This window comes from Engraulis encrasicolus, chromosome 7 (genome assembly GCF_034702125.1).
Source record: "Engraulis encrasicolus isolate BLACKSEA-1 chromosome 7, IST_EnEncr_1.0, whole genome shotgun sequence".
Taxonomy (NCBI): domain Eukaryota; kingdom Metazoa; phylum Chordata; class Actinopteri; order Clupeiformes; family Engraulidae; genus Engraulis; species Engraulis encrasicolus.
The window spans coordinates 55,031,539-55,046,538 of NC_085863.1; the positions used below are offsets into that span (position 1 = coordinate 55,031,539).

General features: G+C 47.4%; 1 protein-coding gene across 1 annotated transcript in view; it reads left to right on the forward strand.

The window, feature by feature from the left end:
- tmem132e (transmembrane protein 132E) overlaps positions 1-15,000 on the forward strand; it is a 237,483-nt gene that overhangs the window by 123,240 nt on the left and 99,243 nt on the right. The window lies entirely within an intron of this gene.

Genomic DNA, 15,000 nt, shown 5'->3' on the forward strand with positions numbered 1-15,000 from the left:
TGTGTGTGTGTGTGTGTGTGTGTGTGTGTGTGTGTGTGTGTGTGTGTGTGTGTGTGTGTGCGCGCGCGCACTCCGATTTGATGTGTTTTGTCTAAAGAGAGGTAGGGAGAGAAAGAGAGAGGGAGAGAGGACATTGCTGAATATGTAACAGTTAGTAATGCTTCACACCCCCTCTCCTCCCCTCTGTCTGCTTCGCGATTTACATCTTGACAGTAAATAACGTTTGTAGGTGTGCCAAGCACATGCATTATTCATGAGGCACACATATATAAGTCATCCTTTTATAGGAGTCCCTATCACCCTTATGATGAAATATTAATTGTTGATTTTTCTCTTTCTTTCTTTTTTTTTGTTTGCTTTTTTTGTGGGGATGGTGGGACTTGGGGGTTGCTTCCTTGAACTTTTCACTCACCTGCCAAATGTGGGAGGATTCATTTTACATTTTCATTTTATCTTTTCTGGGGTTTTTTTACGGCTTGTCTTCCCATCTGTATAAAATGTACTTTGAAAGTTGGTTTGTTTTTTTTGTTTTTTTTGTACTTTTTGACTTCCTGTTTTTTCACTTTATGGTGTCTCCAGTTCCTTGTTTGTTTTTTGATCAGTTTACTGCAGGCTATTTGTTCAAGTAAAGAAATGTTTTTGGAGTGTTTGGGATTGAACTTTGTCAATTAAGTTTATGGTTGAGCTTCATGAATTCAATTTGCTGTTTATTTCTGGAGATGAGTCTCTTGCATTCAAATATTGACTGATACAAAAAAAAAAGAAAGAGAAAACATTTTGTGCAGATCTACTGTAAATACACTTTATGTCATTCTTTGGTGATTGTAGTATGTATTAAGGCCAGTATGCTGAATTGACAAAGAAATGGTGTGCGTGCACGTTTGTGTATGCGTGCGCGCGTGCGTGCGTGCATGTGTGTGTGTCTGTTGGGGGTGGGGGTGTTAAACACATTGTAGTAGACAGGTGTCTGCACAGTGTGGCCATTAGCTTCAAAGAGTCAAAGTCCTGCCATGTGCTGTTTCTAGCTGTGCACAAAAGCTCAGGTGAATCAACTAATTAGTTCATCATGCTTGGAAGGTGACTACTAAGAATTTAATATGGAGTATTATTGCTATTCAGTGCCCAAAGCTGGATTAGCTGCCCTGCTGGTGGCAGTACAAGGCATGGCGCTGTCAGAGATGTGAACTTGTGACTTGGTAGTAGTTCAGATACACCGCGCTCTTCCGTGTGGTGTGAAGGTGAGAAAGTGGATCGCACTCGGGTTCTTCTTTTCTTCTTTTTATTTTTTATGATTTACATAGCAGCAGAAGTGTAGACAAACGTTTCAGCTGTTGCCTTCGTCAGTGTCTTCATACGTCCTGTCATCTGCGTCTGTCTGAATTCTTGCCATTCAAATATGTTGAAAGCACAAAGGGGTCAGTTGTCCCAGGCCCAGGCACAAGGGGGCCCTAAAATCAGGCCCTCAGCACATTGTATTGAGGTGTGGAGGCCCTTTACAAACGACTTGGTCGTGGGCCTGGCCAAAGCTCTCAGCGGCCCTGCCTAGACACACATGTTGTGTAGTAGCCCTATGTAGCCCCCTCAGCGTGATTTGTTAGATCGGCCGGCCCCGGCTGGGCAGCAGCAGCAGAGTAATCAGATTATGGAGGCCCTGGCCCTGATTGATTTGCTTGTGTTTGAGGCAGGTGTCAGACAGGGGCTTGATTGAGGCATGAATGATGAGCCGGCCCGCTCGCTTTTTATGACGCCGCACGGTCCGCTCCCCGCGGGATAATTAGCTCATCTAACGGCCACGCCAATTAATGGAATCGCCAAAAACACACACGTGCGGCGGGCGGGCGGGCGGAGCGGGCGGGCGGGCGGAGCGGGCGGGCGGGCGGAGCGGGCGGGCTGGCGTTGATGCTGTGGCAGCGTCGGCGGCGTCAAGCCAGCAGCCAGGCTCTCGGAGGCGCCACGTGCTCGCAGGCCTTTAACGACTTTTTACAATCTCCAAAGTGAAGTTTTAGACCCGTAGGTCATATATAGTGTACGCTCATTCTCTCTCCTCCTCTCCCTCGCTCTTTCTATCCTATCACACACACACACACACACACACACACACACACACACACACACACACACACACACACACACACACACACACACAGACGCATAAAATAAAGCTCAGAGACGTGGTGCGATGTTCAGCAGAATTTAGTGCCCTGCGCTGGCTGTGCTGTACTGTGCTGCGCTGGTGTTGCGGCGCGCGGTGCCGTGCTCAGTGGCTGCACTGTATTATAGTGCTGAGTCAGAGATGTCATCTGGGCTCCTACCGAGGCTAATCATGACAGAGAAAGAGACTCGCAGAAAGGAAAGGAAAGGGGAAAAAAAACGGGCGAAAAAAGAACCCAAAAGAATCTTTTGAAAAAAAGCACCGTAGGTAGTAGGCTTGTAAATATTACAACTGTCTGCAAACAGCGGCCATCTGTTATCTTGTGTGCGAGAGAGGGAGGAGGAGGAGAGAATGGAAAGAGCGAGAGAGACAGAGAGAGAGAGACAGAGAGGGAGAGATAGAGAGAGAGCGAGCGGCCGTCTTGAACAGGTAATGGTGCCAGAAAGGGGCTTTATCTCCCATGGTTACGCGCCCTCAGTCACAGCTGGGAGCTGTTGTAGCCTCATGAATACAGTGTACAAGTACAAGTACAGGACGGTACAAGTGGCGACGGCCGCGTGTGTTCATGTTCTTTCGGCTGTTAGCAGTGAGTCCCGTGCTGCATCACTGCATGCTCATCCCAACCGCCCACCCCCACCCAGCCCCCGTTAGCCCACCCCTCCAAGCTGTCTGGCTCAGCAGGCCCTGGGACTTTGGCTTAGTGTACATATCCATCACACCGTGTGTGTACAGTACATACGTCCATACAGCTTGTGTGTTGCATGCATTGTGTGTGTGTGTGTGTGTGTTGGGAGAGTGTCTGTGACACTATGTTTGTGATAACTTGTCACAAGCGTATATACGTCACCCCAGTGTGTACACTACATAAGTCTATGCTGCTTGTGTGTTGCATACATGGCGTGTGTTGAGGACCGCGTGTTTGTGACACTTGTGCAGATGTGCACTCCTCTGCCCGGGAAGATTAAATCTCCCTCCTCCCCGCTTCCCAGCTGGACAGGACAGCACAGGACAGCACAGGACAGGGCTGAGCTGGACTGAACTGGCTCGGCCTGGTCGTGTTTATGGACCACTTCCAGCTGCGGGGCCAAGGCCAAGAGCTCCGCTCACAGGAGGGCCCCCGCTGCCCCACTGCCCCCCTCCACCCTCCCTCATGGTCAGGCCTCAACCTCGCGCACTTGGTGCCAGATGGGGCCTCCTGGACTCGACTCGACTGAACTACTCGCATGGCGCCAGGATATATAGTAGCTGCTTACTGGGGCTTGAGATTTGCACACTCGTTCTCTCTTAGGCTCCTAGGCTGCCTTTTGTTTGAGTAAAGAAAGTATTTAGGCTCTTCGCTATTTTGCGCGTGAGCGTCTGTGTGTGTGCGTGCGTCCATGTGTGTGTTTGCATCTGTGTCTGTGTGCGTGCACATTTGTGCATGTGAGTGCGTGCATGCTGCTGCTGTGCGTGTGCGTGTGCGTGTGCGTGTGTGTGTGTGTGTGTGTGTGTGTGTGTGTGTGTGTGTGTGTGTGTGTGTGTGTGTGTGTGTGTGTGTGTGTGTGTGTGTGTGTGTGTGTGTATGTGTGGATGTGTGTGTGTGTTTGCTTGTTTTGTTTGTTTGTTTGTTTGTTTGTGCATCTGGGTGTCTGTGTGGGTGTCTGTGTGGGCGAGTGTACACAAGGGAGCACTTGTTGCAGTTGGGTTTTAGTAAAAATGAACTAAATGGACTTGGCAATTTTCATTTCCCGAGAACAAAAAAGAGGAAATTTGTGACAAAGATGGATATTGCTCTAATTTGTAATTCAGATCTCACAGAAAGGCTCTTTTTTCTTCCTTTTTGTTTCCGAACATTTGATTTATTCTAATACTATATTACAGGAGAAATCGATAAAAATGTAAATTGTCTCTCAGCTGCTGAGATGTGCATAATGCCTTTACAAGGCACGACTCCACAGGTAGAGAGATAAGATGATGATGATGAGGAGGAGGAGGAGGACGAGCCATGTGATGCGATGCTATAGTTTCGCCGTTGATGGCTAGAATGGGCATAATTTTCCATGGCGGGGCTTTTCCATCGGCGGGACATGGATACATTCAGACTTGTGCTCCATCACGGAGGGCTCCCGATGGCCTGTCAAGATATATCACAAGGACTTCATTACTGGCCTGCCACTCCCATGTCCAGGAGCGTTGGCACGGGCATTCTGTAACACGCACACACACGCACACACAGACATGCATGCATACAGTACACACACACACACACACACACACACACACACACACACACACACACACACACACACACACACACACACACACACACACACACACACACACACACACACACACACACACACACACACACACACACACACACACACGCTATAGTGTAAGCTGGGCAAGCTTTGGCAAGGCCCGGAACAAAACCATCTGAAAGCACCACCCCCAAATACATACAATGTAAGGGGCACCCAATTGTGGGGCCCACATCTCCCTGTGCATGGGACAACTGACCCCTTTTCCCCCCCACTCCCTCTTTGCTTCCTGAGTGTGAGCCCCTTAACACCCAGTCACCCCCACCCCCTCTGATGGAGAAGACAGTGCCGTACCCCACGCCATTAGCATGACGTCCTTGGGTTTTTGGAGATATTAGCCATGTATCAGGTGGAGCGCTTGGTCGCCATTACGGGCCTGACAGCCGAGAGAGATAGAGGGGGAGGGAATGGGGGGGGGGCAGTGGAGGCAGTAGAGCGGCGGACATGTGCAGCACTCCAATCAGCAGGCTGCGTCCTTGGTGCCTCAGCCCCAGAGGTGTCCTGTCAGCCTGGATGGGAGAGAGGAGGAGGAGGAGGAGGAGGAGGGGGGAGGAGAAGGAGAAGGAGGGAGGAGGAGGAGGAGGAGAGAGGAGAAGGGAGGGAGGAGGGGGGCTGTCGTCTCAGACAGGATGGGAGGAAAGAAAAGGAGGAGAGAGGAAAGGGGTTGAGAGAGGAAGGGGAATGAGGAGGTAGGAGGGGTTGAGAGAGGAAGGGGAATGAGGAGGGAGGAGGAATAAGAGAAGACGGAGGGGAAGAAATGGATGGCAAGGAGGGAGGCAGGAAGAATGATGGAAAAGTGGTAGGAGGACGATGGAAAGACAGGATGGAGTGAAAGAGCAGGGGAGGAGAGGAGAGGAGGGTAGAGATTGGGGAAGACAAGTGAGGAAGTCGAAGATAGAAGGAGCATAGAGAACGAGGAGGGAAGAGAGAAGGAGGAGGATAAGGACCGCAACTGGAACGAGGGAGACGGAGGAGAGGAAGAAAAGGAGAGTAGAAAACAGTAGAAGAGGAGCATGGTGCAGGGAGGGACAGGGGAAAGAAGTGGAGAAACGGGCAAAAGGGTGGTACGGTGAGGCATCTTACAGTGGGTTCCAACACAAACAGCATTTGAGTTCTGGGCACGAGAGAGAGAGAGAGAGAGAGAGAGAGAGAGAGAGAGAGAGAGAGAAAATTGCACAATGCCAGAGACACCTAGTTTCATGTCCTCTACCATTATGGATAAAGGGTTTTTATCAGTGGGTCAGAAACTGAGCCAATGAGTATTTGGCAATATGCAATGCAGTAGGAAGAAACGGTGGCAGCCAGCATGTAAGCATTGCATCCAAGTGGCTCTGTCACATCTTGAACCAGCCAGTGAGGTCTAAGCAATGCTCATGGTTGCAGTGAAATCATGTACGGGACTGTGTATTGTCTAAGATTTACCACGTCTTGAGTACTTTCAGTCTGGCTTTTAACATATTTGTCATGTAGCTTTTAAACTATTGATCAATCACTGTTTGTTGCCTGAAGCAGTTTTCAAATTAAAATGACTCCGACATTGCATTTTCAGAGTTAATTAAGAACATATGAAACTATTGAGCGTAGCGCAACCTCCATCAGCAGTGCTCTCTTTAACAAGGCCTACCACAAATCATCAAAGTCTGTCATTAATATAAATTGAGATTGCTATAAATGCTGCCTGATTTCATAGAATTCAGATTCTTTAATGAATAATAAATCAGAAACCACAAGATTCCTGGAGGCAAAGTTCTCGATCCTGGTGAAAGATTCATGTATACGTGAACTCCCACACCACTCGATATAAATGGTTATATGTATTACTATTCCAGGAAGTCCACACAGAATGGGTCACAGGAGAGCCAAGAGGACACGTTGGCTAAATTTAACAAGTGTGTTGGATTATAATTGAGGGCTGCTCTTTCGAGTATAAGTCACCCCTATGTTTTAATGCAAAAAAAGGCCTCAAATCAAATCAGATCATAACTGCAGGGAACAACAGACTTTTAATAACTCTGACAAGTTTGCATGATGACCTCAATAAGTGACATCTGGTGGCTTAGCCCATTTCCGTGGCCACAACCGCAGTAGCAAAAAAGTTAAAACTTTAAAAGTTTCTGCTAAGCCTCACAGCACGGCATGGCACAAAATGTCTAGACCAAATAATCCTGCCCATATCTTCAAAAACATGAATAAAAAACTAGTCCACATTTTTCAGCAGTGTAACTTTCATTCTAGCCTATTGATTTAATGTTAGCATTCTTATTTATCAGCAGTGTAACTTTAATTCTAGCCTATTGATTTAATGTTAGCATTCTTTACGTCTTGTCTTTAAATCATACATTATAATGTAACCAGCCAATATTTCCATCTCAAGTTTTACAGGTTACAAGGTAACACTGTAGAAATGTGTTCAGGTTAGCGGCTAATTCATGCCTAACTGTCTGTAGTGACTTATAAGGGGTGTATGTAGCAAAATCAAACATTTGTTAGGCGTGTATTCACACGTTTCTTCTTTGTTGCTAATAAGTCCTTTACTATTCATATAATCATAAAAAGGAATTAGTAGGCCCTTAATTTTGCATAATGCATGATTAGTGTTAGATTAACTAACATGCAAACCCTATTCAAAAGTGTTGCTGATTATAGTGCTGTATACATGTATGACACATAGTCCCCACTCCACTCCACTCTACCCCACCCAGCTCACAGATCGTCGGATCGTTTAGAAGATCTAGACAAAGCCCAGCTCCACAATGAGCCCCTCTGCTGCTGTAGTAGACTAATTCATTGTTATCGACCGCCGTTGTTATTGTCATAGAAATGGCCACTCAGCTGACTTGTGGCGATGAGCATGGGCTCCAGCGAGGCACAGTGAAAAGCCTGCTTGTGCTTTTACGCCCGAACTGTGGTCTTCATACCAGCAAATATTTCTGGTGCCTTTACTCCCCCCCCCCTTCTCCTCATGTCTCGATTAAAAATTACTGCACATTCTGGCTACTCAGCAGATGCACACACATGCCTTTAAATGACATCTGCAGTTTTTTTTACATACCCACTGAATTTTCTCAGCATGCCTGCACATATGGACTCGATGGGTCAGTGTTTATTTTTTCAAGTCCATGTGTCAATCATTTTTGTGAAGGGGCAGACTTGCAGAAGGCCCAAGGCATCAGACGGTTATCCCCAGGCAGGAACTGATCTTGTGTCACTCTTAATGTGCCCCATCCTGAGGCATTTATCTCCCAGAAGTCTGGCCTAGAGTAAGAAGGGGGCCAGAAATGGAGGTCACAAGGGTGACTCCCCATCTCAGCAGCTTTACTGACTTGAGAACAGCTATGTGGGCCAGATGAGAACAGCATTTGGTCTGTTCATCCTGTCTGTCCGTCTGTCTGTCAGTCTGTTCACCTGTCTTTCTGTCTGTGTTCCTGTTTGCCTGCCTGCATGCCTGCCTGTCTGTCTGTCTATCTGTGTGTCTGTCTGTCTCTACAGCAAAATAATTGCTTTTGGGTCAAATAAGCCTTCTCAATGTTGTCTGTGACACCTCAGTCAGCAGACAGTCCTGTCCTGTGTGTCAAGGAAATGGAGATGATTTAACTCGCCAAGATTGGAATGCGCAAATACCGCCAGTGACAGATTGTCATGTTACATTTGCCGTAAACAAGCAGAAGTCTCCCCCCTTAATGTTTCCGGTTGAATCTGTTTTGAGGTCTGCGCTGTTTCTGTTGCTGTTACTCTCGAGTGTGGACATCTTCCACCTGGCCAGCCGAGGAGCTCTCGGTCCTCCCAGTGTTCCGTGTGTGTTAGAGCAGCACAGCACTGTCCCTGTGGCTGCCGGCTCCACGCCTGCTTCGGATGACCTGACAAACGGCAGCTGTGACACAGCAGTGACAGGACTGTCAGAGCTCCTGACTGATGACAGGAGATGAGAGGGGAGGAGAAGACAGGAAGACAGGGAAGGAAGAAGAAGAAGAGGAGGAGGAGGAGGAGGAGGAGGGGTGGAGAAGACAGGATGGCTGGGAAGGGAGAAGAGGAGGAGGAGGAGGGGAGAAGAGAGATTGCACAGCAAGGGAAGGCGAGAGGAAAGCTGAGAGAGGAGGAGGAGAGATGAAGAGAAGAGCGCGAGAGAGGAGGAGGGGGGGGGAGAAGAGAGATGAGACAGCAATGAGAGGAGAGAGGAAAGGAAAAAGGAGGAGGAGGAGGAGAGAAGAGAGATGAGACGGCAATGAGAGGAGAGAGGAAAGGGAAAAAGGAGGAGGATGAGAAGGAAGGAGGAGGAGAAGAGAAGAGAGATGAGACGGCGATGAGAAGAGCCAGGAAAGCCGTGAGAGGAGGAGGAGGAGGAAGAGGATGTGATGGTGGTGTACTAAGAGATGGCAGTTAAAGGGAGGAGAGAGGACGATGGCAGATGGGGAAAAGAGAAGAGAAGAGAGGAGGAGGGGTGGAGGGGGTCGCTCAGTCAGTATCTGCCAGTCAGAGTCAGAAGCCGCCATCTCCGAATCAGGCGCATGCTCGGGCCGACGGCTGAGGCGGCAGACGCGTCCTGTTTTCGCAGGGCAAACTGTACGCATAATGAGACGATTCTGATCTCACTGCGGCGGTGCCAGTGTCTCACAGCAGCGTAGCAGTGAATCACTCGAGGTCTGTCACACAGAGCCAAGAGAGACGCGTGGCGGGAATGGGGGGTAGGGAGGGAGTATAGGGCTGAGTCACCGTGTTCCTCGGGTCTGCTTCACGCCAAGGAACTGAGGATCTTTTTTTGAAATTGCTGCAACGCCACCTGTAAAAACATACGTCATTTGGCACTGCCATGGCCTAATGGTAGGGCGCTGGGTTACTACACCGCCGACCCGGTTTCGATTCCGGCCTGGGTCGTTTGCCCCCATCTCTCTCTACCACACGCTTCCTGTCACCATCTCAGACTGTCCTATCAAATTAAGGCATAAAAAGCCCTTAAAATATATTTTTTATAAACCTACCCCATTTAGGTACCTCATCACTCATGTTTCTCCTACTGCTGAGAGGAGGACACAAGAGTGATGTACACTACAGTACTGGGTCCTTCAGGGAACAATGCCTATGGTGTAGGGTTGCAAAGGGCCCGGGTTTAAAAATCACTTCTCACGCTGCCCTTCAGCTTCAGATTTTTTCATCAGGAGAGCAGATGTTCAGGTTACACAGAAACATGTCAAGACAATCAAACATTAGAGGCGGGGAGGAAAAAAAAACCTTGATGTCGGTACAATCGACCATATCACCTTCCCTGAGATGGGCGTGCTTGTAAGTCATTAAACTGACAATGTTCCAGACGCTCCAATCCACAGGTACATCAATTTTGCATTAAATGCCTTTGAATTGGAATTGCAGACGCCAGTGTTTCATCTTCGCAAGCCCGCTTTATTTATCTATTTATTTATTTATTTGTTTATTTATTTATTCTGTTTTCAGTGCTGGAGGGCCGTTCCTCTGTGGCCTATCCCGCACCGTTGCTTCTATTAGCTCTGGAGTAATCAAAAATGCATCTCTGACTCCAGCCAGGCTTGAAGACAACAACGCGGCACAACACAGCATCCCTGGAAAAAAATATGCCCAGTTTATATTTATCTTGCTCTATGTCTGTTTGGCTGAGTGGCTTTCTGTGTGCTTTTTTTTTCTTTTTGAGCACTTCCTATAAAATGTTTGGGCCCTGAGTGATGGAATGAAAATTCAAACCAGTATATGTTTGGCTGGCAAGTTGCCCTTTATCAACACATGCGATGTGTTCACTCAGTAAGACATACTATGCTGTATGTATGAATGATCTAGGAATTGCATTCGTGAGATGTAGCACTGATTTTAGCAGTTGTCTTCTATTACATTTTTGGACAGTGTGGATTTCTGCTGAATTTTTCTGTTGTAAGACTGACCTTGGCAAGTCTAGACTCACCAGGAGCCTAAAAGATTCAGTAGGTCACTTCTTTTCCATTTAACATTAGGATGTATTTTCTTTTTTTCCCCCACTCAAAATTCAGACTTAGAGCGGATTACCAGGAGGAAAAAATATTGTGTGTGTCCTGCAATTGCTCGGCAACAGATTTCGAGATCCATGTAGTTCAAGGGATTATTCCAGTACATTTCTACTAGGTTGTTTGTAAAAGGACAAATAATATCACTACAAGTCAAGATGCCACCCATGTCTGTGTGAAAATCCTTAAGCAGAGTCTCCATTCGCTTTTTATATAGGACAGAATCGCCGCCCCAGAGACCATGTAATGCAAATAATTACTAAATTATAACACGCATTAGCTCCGGCCTACTGACCAGATGTTAGAAATTACACTCGAAATCAGGTCAATAATTATTCAAGTCCTTTAAAAAAACATGCATCTAGGCAGATGTCTAGGCAGCATTGAATTGGTATTGCTGTATATGGAGTAGGCTTTGTAGAGAGAACTGACTGTGCTGGTGGGGGGGAAATCACATCCATTGCAAGGGAAAAATTCTGTCGGTGCTGCTCAGTTATTTCCAAGTCGCCTTGTATGTCAACATGAACAGATCAAGAAGTTGGCAGCCACCCCCACCCACCCCCTTAACACACACACAACCCTCCACAAACACCCCACCCGCCCGCGCTTTACAGACTTCATTACACTGTCAGAAGATAAACTAAACCTATCGCTCCGAAGATCTTCAACGTCGACTGCTGTGCTGCTGCTGCTGCTGCCGCCGCTTCGCAGGCGCATATTTGTCTCAGGTATGCCTGGAATCGGCTTTCTCGTCTGTCACGTTTGCGCTGACAGACGGGCGCAGCGGCGGCGGCCTCAAAGCCCCTCGGGTGCATGAAGGTCCCAAGAGGGGGGAGAGGAGACCGATGGCGGGGGAGATTTTCAGACGCAGCCAAGCTCATTAATTAGCCCGGATTTCTATTACTGGAGCTGTTTTGCTACTGGAGTGCTTTAGTGCTGGAGAGAAGCCGTGGCTTTTCAGCTTGCGCCAGAGTGGAGCAGAGTCAGACCTGCCAACATCCAGTCAGAGAGCGCACCATCTCAGATACAGCTGTCAGTTAGCACTAATGAGCCGAGCAGTGTGTGCAACATGATTTTTTTTTTTCAGCCAGCAGTACAGTAGCGTAGGCCTTCGTTATAGGGCTGCTGAGCAAGAAAACAACTTACCTGACTAATTTGCTACGCCGGCTCTCACACCTGCTGGCTGTTATTGTGCGGCTTCCTTCCTTTCTCGCGCACTGAAGGTGTGACTCAGTGCGAGGGTCACGTTTCCCTCTTTGAAAAGCCTTCGCTGTTCTTCACAGCTAGATCAGAGCTGGATCTGAGTCATGCAGTACATCATTTCTTTACTTCATAAACTCACAAAGAAGTTAATCAAGTCGGTTCCTTTGTTTCCACTCTCGGTTCATGTCTTCGAAGGTGCTCTCTTCCGATGGATGGCTTCATACTTGTTCAGAGCTGTCAGGCTAACCTGTACACATTCATTGCTGAAACTGAACAAGAGAAGCAGTATAGCTGTCACTGGTGCACAGAATCCTTCCGGACCATGCGATTGAACTGTGTACACAAATTAGGACACAACCTGCAGTATGTACGTAATTTAATATGTGCTGTATCGCAGACACTGTTTTTCAATAGGAATAGAAATGTACTGTACAGTCTTGCTATTAGGTTCCTGTGCAACATTTGTTGTTTATTTCTGTCATGTGACACATTCTCCCTGTTGTTGCCAGCGCTGTGTGAGGTGCAGTCCTTGTGGTTTTTTGGAGTTCCTCAAATCGAAAAGTCCCTGGATAGCATGGCTCACACTCTTGATACAGTATTTAGTCAGTAATGGCTTTCTGCAAGGAGGCTGTCTGTTGCTAGGATTCAGTGTAGCCTTAAAACCCTCCATGTTGGATGGGGGAGGTAGGGCGTTGGCGACTTCAAGGCCGAAGGAGTTGGTTGCATGTGGACATATTTGGTACAGTCGCCCACTCTGAAGGCTGTGTCCCCTCTGTTGTCCAGTAGGAAAAATCCTGCAGAAGCTACTGCATGCACCTGTTCTCTATACCTCTGAATTCAATGCCTTTTGTGTGTTCATTGTCCCTGGGAATGTTTACTACGACTCTTTGTACACTTTTGTGTATTTTTCACCTGGACTTTCAATGGAAAGAATCGATGAAAGAACTAACTTACCATCTCATTGGTCTCACTAGTGTTTGTAGAAACATTGTGAACTTCCTTGATAACATTTTACGTGGACACCACCCCCCTGTGTCTGGCTCCCTGTCAGAGCGCCTTTTGTCTTTCAAGAAGGCAAATTAATTTTTCCAGTGATTTATTATTGCATCTGAACATTCTTTGGTGTCCGTCCGTGTTTGTGTGTGTGAATTCTTTACTGGCAGTACCGCCTGTGGAGTGTAGTACGTAGCCTGTGGATTATCATTTCATTTGGACACACCATGATGCCCTGTCAGCTTTCCATAAGCAGGAACGTATTGCATTCCGTGTTGAAACAATTCAATCTAGCGTGCGGAGAATGGTAGTGACAATCACACACTTATTTGCCTTGCTTATCATACACAGTGGGCTATTGTTTGCAATTTCACACTGCCAAGCTCCTTCAAAGAGATTCGATCAAGAAATATACCGCTCCATGAAATGTGGCCACAGTCGCCGCGGCGACGCATCTTTCAGGTGCCTCCTTCAGTTGGCCGCTGCTCAGTGCAAGAAAGGAAGGAAGAGGAGGGAAAGTGGGTAATCTGGTAACCCAGGATATAGCATTAAACGTATAGTATGGCCCCACACCATTGGCGAAGCCGTTGAATCAATGATTGTTGTTCAAACTGATACAAATTTCACATTGGTAGGCAAGCCAAGCATTGTGATTGAAGGCTAGATTTTGTCCTTTTGGATTTTGCCCAACTATAGGCCAACTAGACAGGTTGAGTTGGTCTCTGCAGCTGCGTATCTTTCAGCTGCTTCCTTCAGCTAGCCATTGCACCATTAGGGGGAAATGGAGGTTACAAACTGCACATGCATTTTCTATTGTCTTCAAATGCGGCACAGAATAAGACACTACTCGCGTAGGTGTACAGTATTGCAATCATTTTGAAGCTCTGTCTAAAGAAAAAGAAAAGAAGAAGAAGAAGAAGAAAAGAAAAAAACTTTGAGTCCTCTTTTGATGCGACTCCTATGAATAATTAACGCACCTCCCTCTCTGCATCTGGGGACCTCATCAGTGGAACTTTACTGTAATTGCAACAAGCAGCTCTCCGTTTGTTCCCGACTGTAGCGGGAGGCTCGAGCGCTAGGCTAGGACCTTTATGTCGACAGTCTGTCATGCGCAAGGCAGGAGTGGATGTGACACAAACAGATGTAGATCAGCTTGTTCAGCCCTGATACAGTAACTGGAGATTGTGGGCGCTACAGTGCACTACACCACCACCACCACCAGCCCACACACACACACACACACACACACACACACACACACACACACACACACACACACACACACACACACATACACACACACACACACACACACTGTGTTTAATATGAATTGAAGCCATGATGTTGAGACGAATCTACAATGTTCTCTCCATGTAGTCGACATCCAGCAAAGGAAGTGCTGTACGTACTTTCACAACTACAGTAGGGAGCCCTTTGACAGATGTGCTATGATAGAGTGTAAAGTGGGTGTTTGTTAAGGACTTGTTTGTCTGACTGTTGTTTCTCCATAAAAAGAATACAGAAGAAGCAGTCAGTAGCAAGATGTCAACTTGTGGCTCAATTTAGAAGCAATTTACAATTTGATTTGTTACAATTTGAGTCTTCAACGGAAGTAAAGTGACTGAATTGTTTTCATTGTGGGCTAAAAAGAAAGCCTCTATGATATGGCACTGGCCATGAATCTTGTGTGTGTGTGTGTGTGTGTGTGTGTGTGTGTGTGTGTGTGTGTGTGTGTGTGTGTGTGTGTGTGTGTGTGTGTGTGTGTGTGTGTGTGTGTGTGTGTGTGTGTGTGTGTGTGTGTGTGTGTGTGTGTGTGCGCGTGTGCGCGTGTGCGCGCGTCTGTGTGAGTGCAAGAGAGAGAGAGAAAGAGAGAGAGAGACTGATCGACAGAGAGAGAGATCCTGCGGTGTTCCCAGACGCTCTGGGTTTCCTCCAGGGGACCTTGCTGAGGCTCCAGCTAGCTAGCACCATTCTCTCCAGCAGCCTCCACTCACTCCAGGGGGATTTGTAGCTGTTGGCAGTTGACAGTTGACGTGTTTCCCAAGGTTTTAGCCTCTACCTCCTCCCCCTTCTCCTTCTCCTCCTCCTCCACCTCCTCCTCCTTCTCCTTCTCCTCCTCCACCTCCTCCTTCTCCTCCACCTCCTCCTCCTTCTCCACCTTCTTCTTCTTCATCTTCTTCTTCTTCTTCCTCTTCTTGAAAGCTTTTTTTCTGAAAGGGCAGAGCCAAGGTAAAGCTGTCACAGTGCAGCGCTGTTAATCTCCCATTCACACGCCTTATCACCATGACAGGGGAAGGAGATGTGATGGACTGCCTCACAACAAGCGGTGAAAGCCTTTTGACAAAAACTG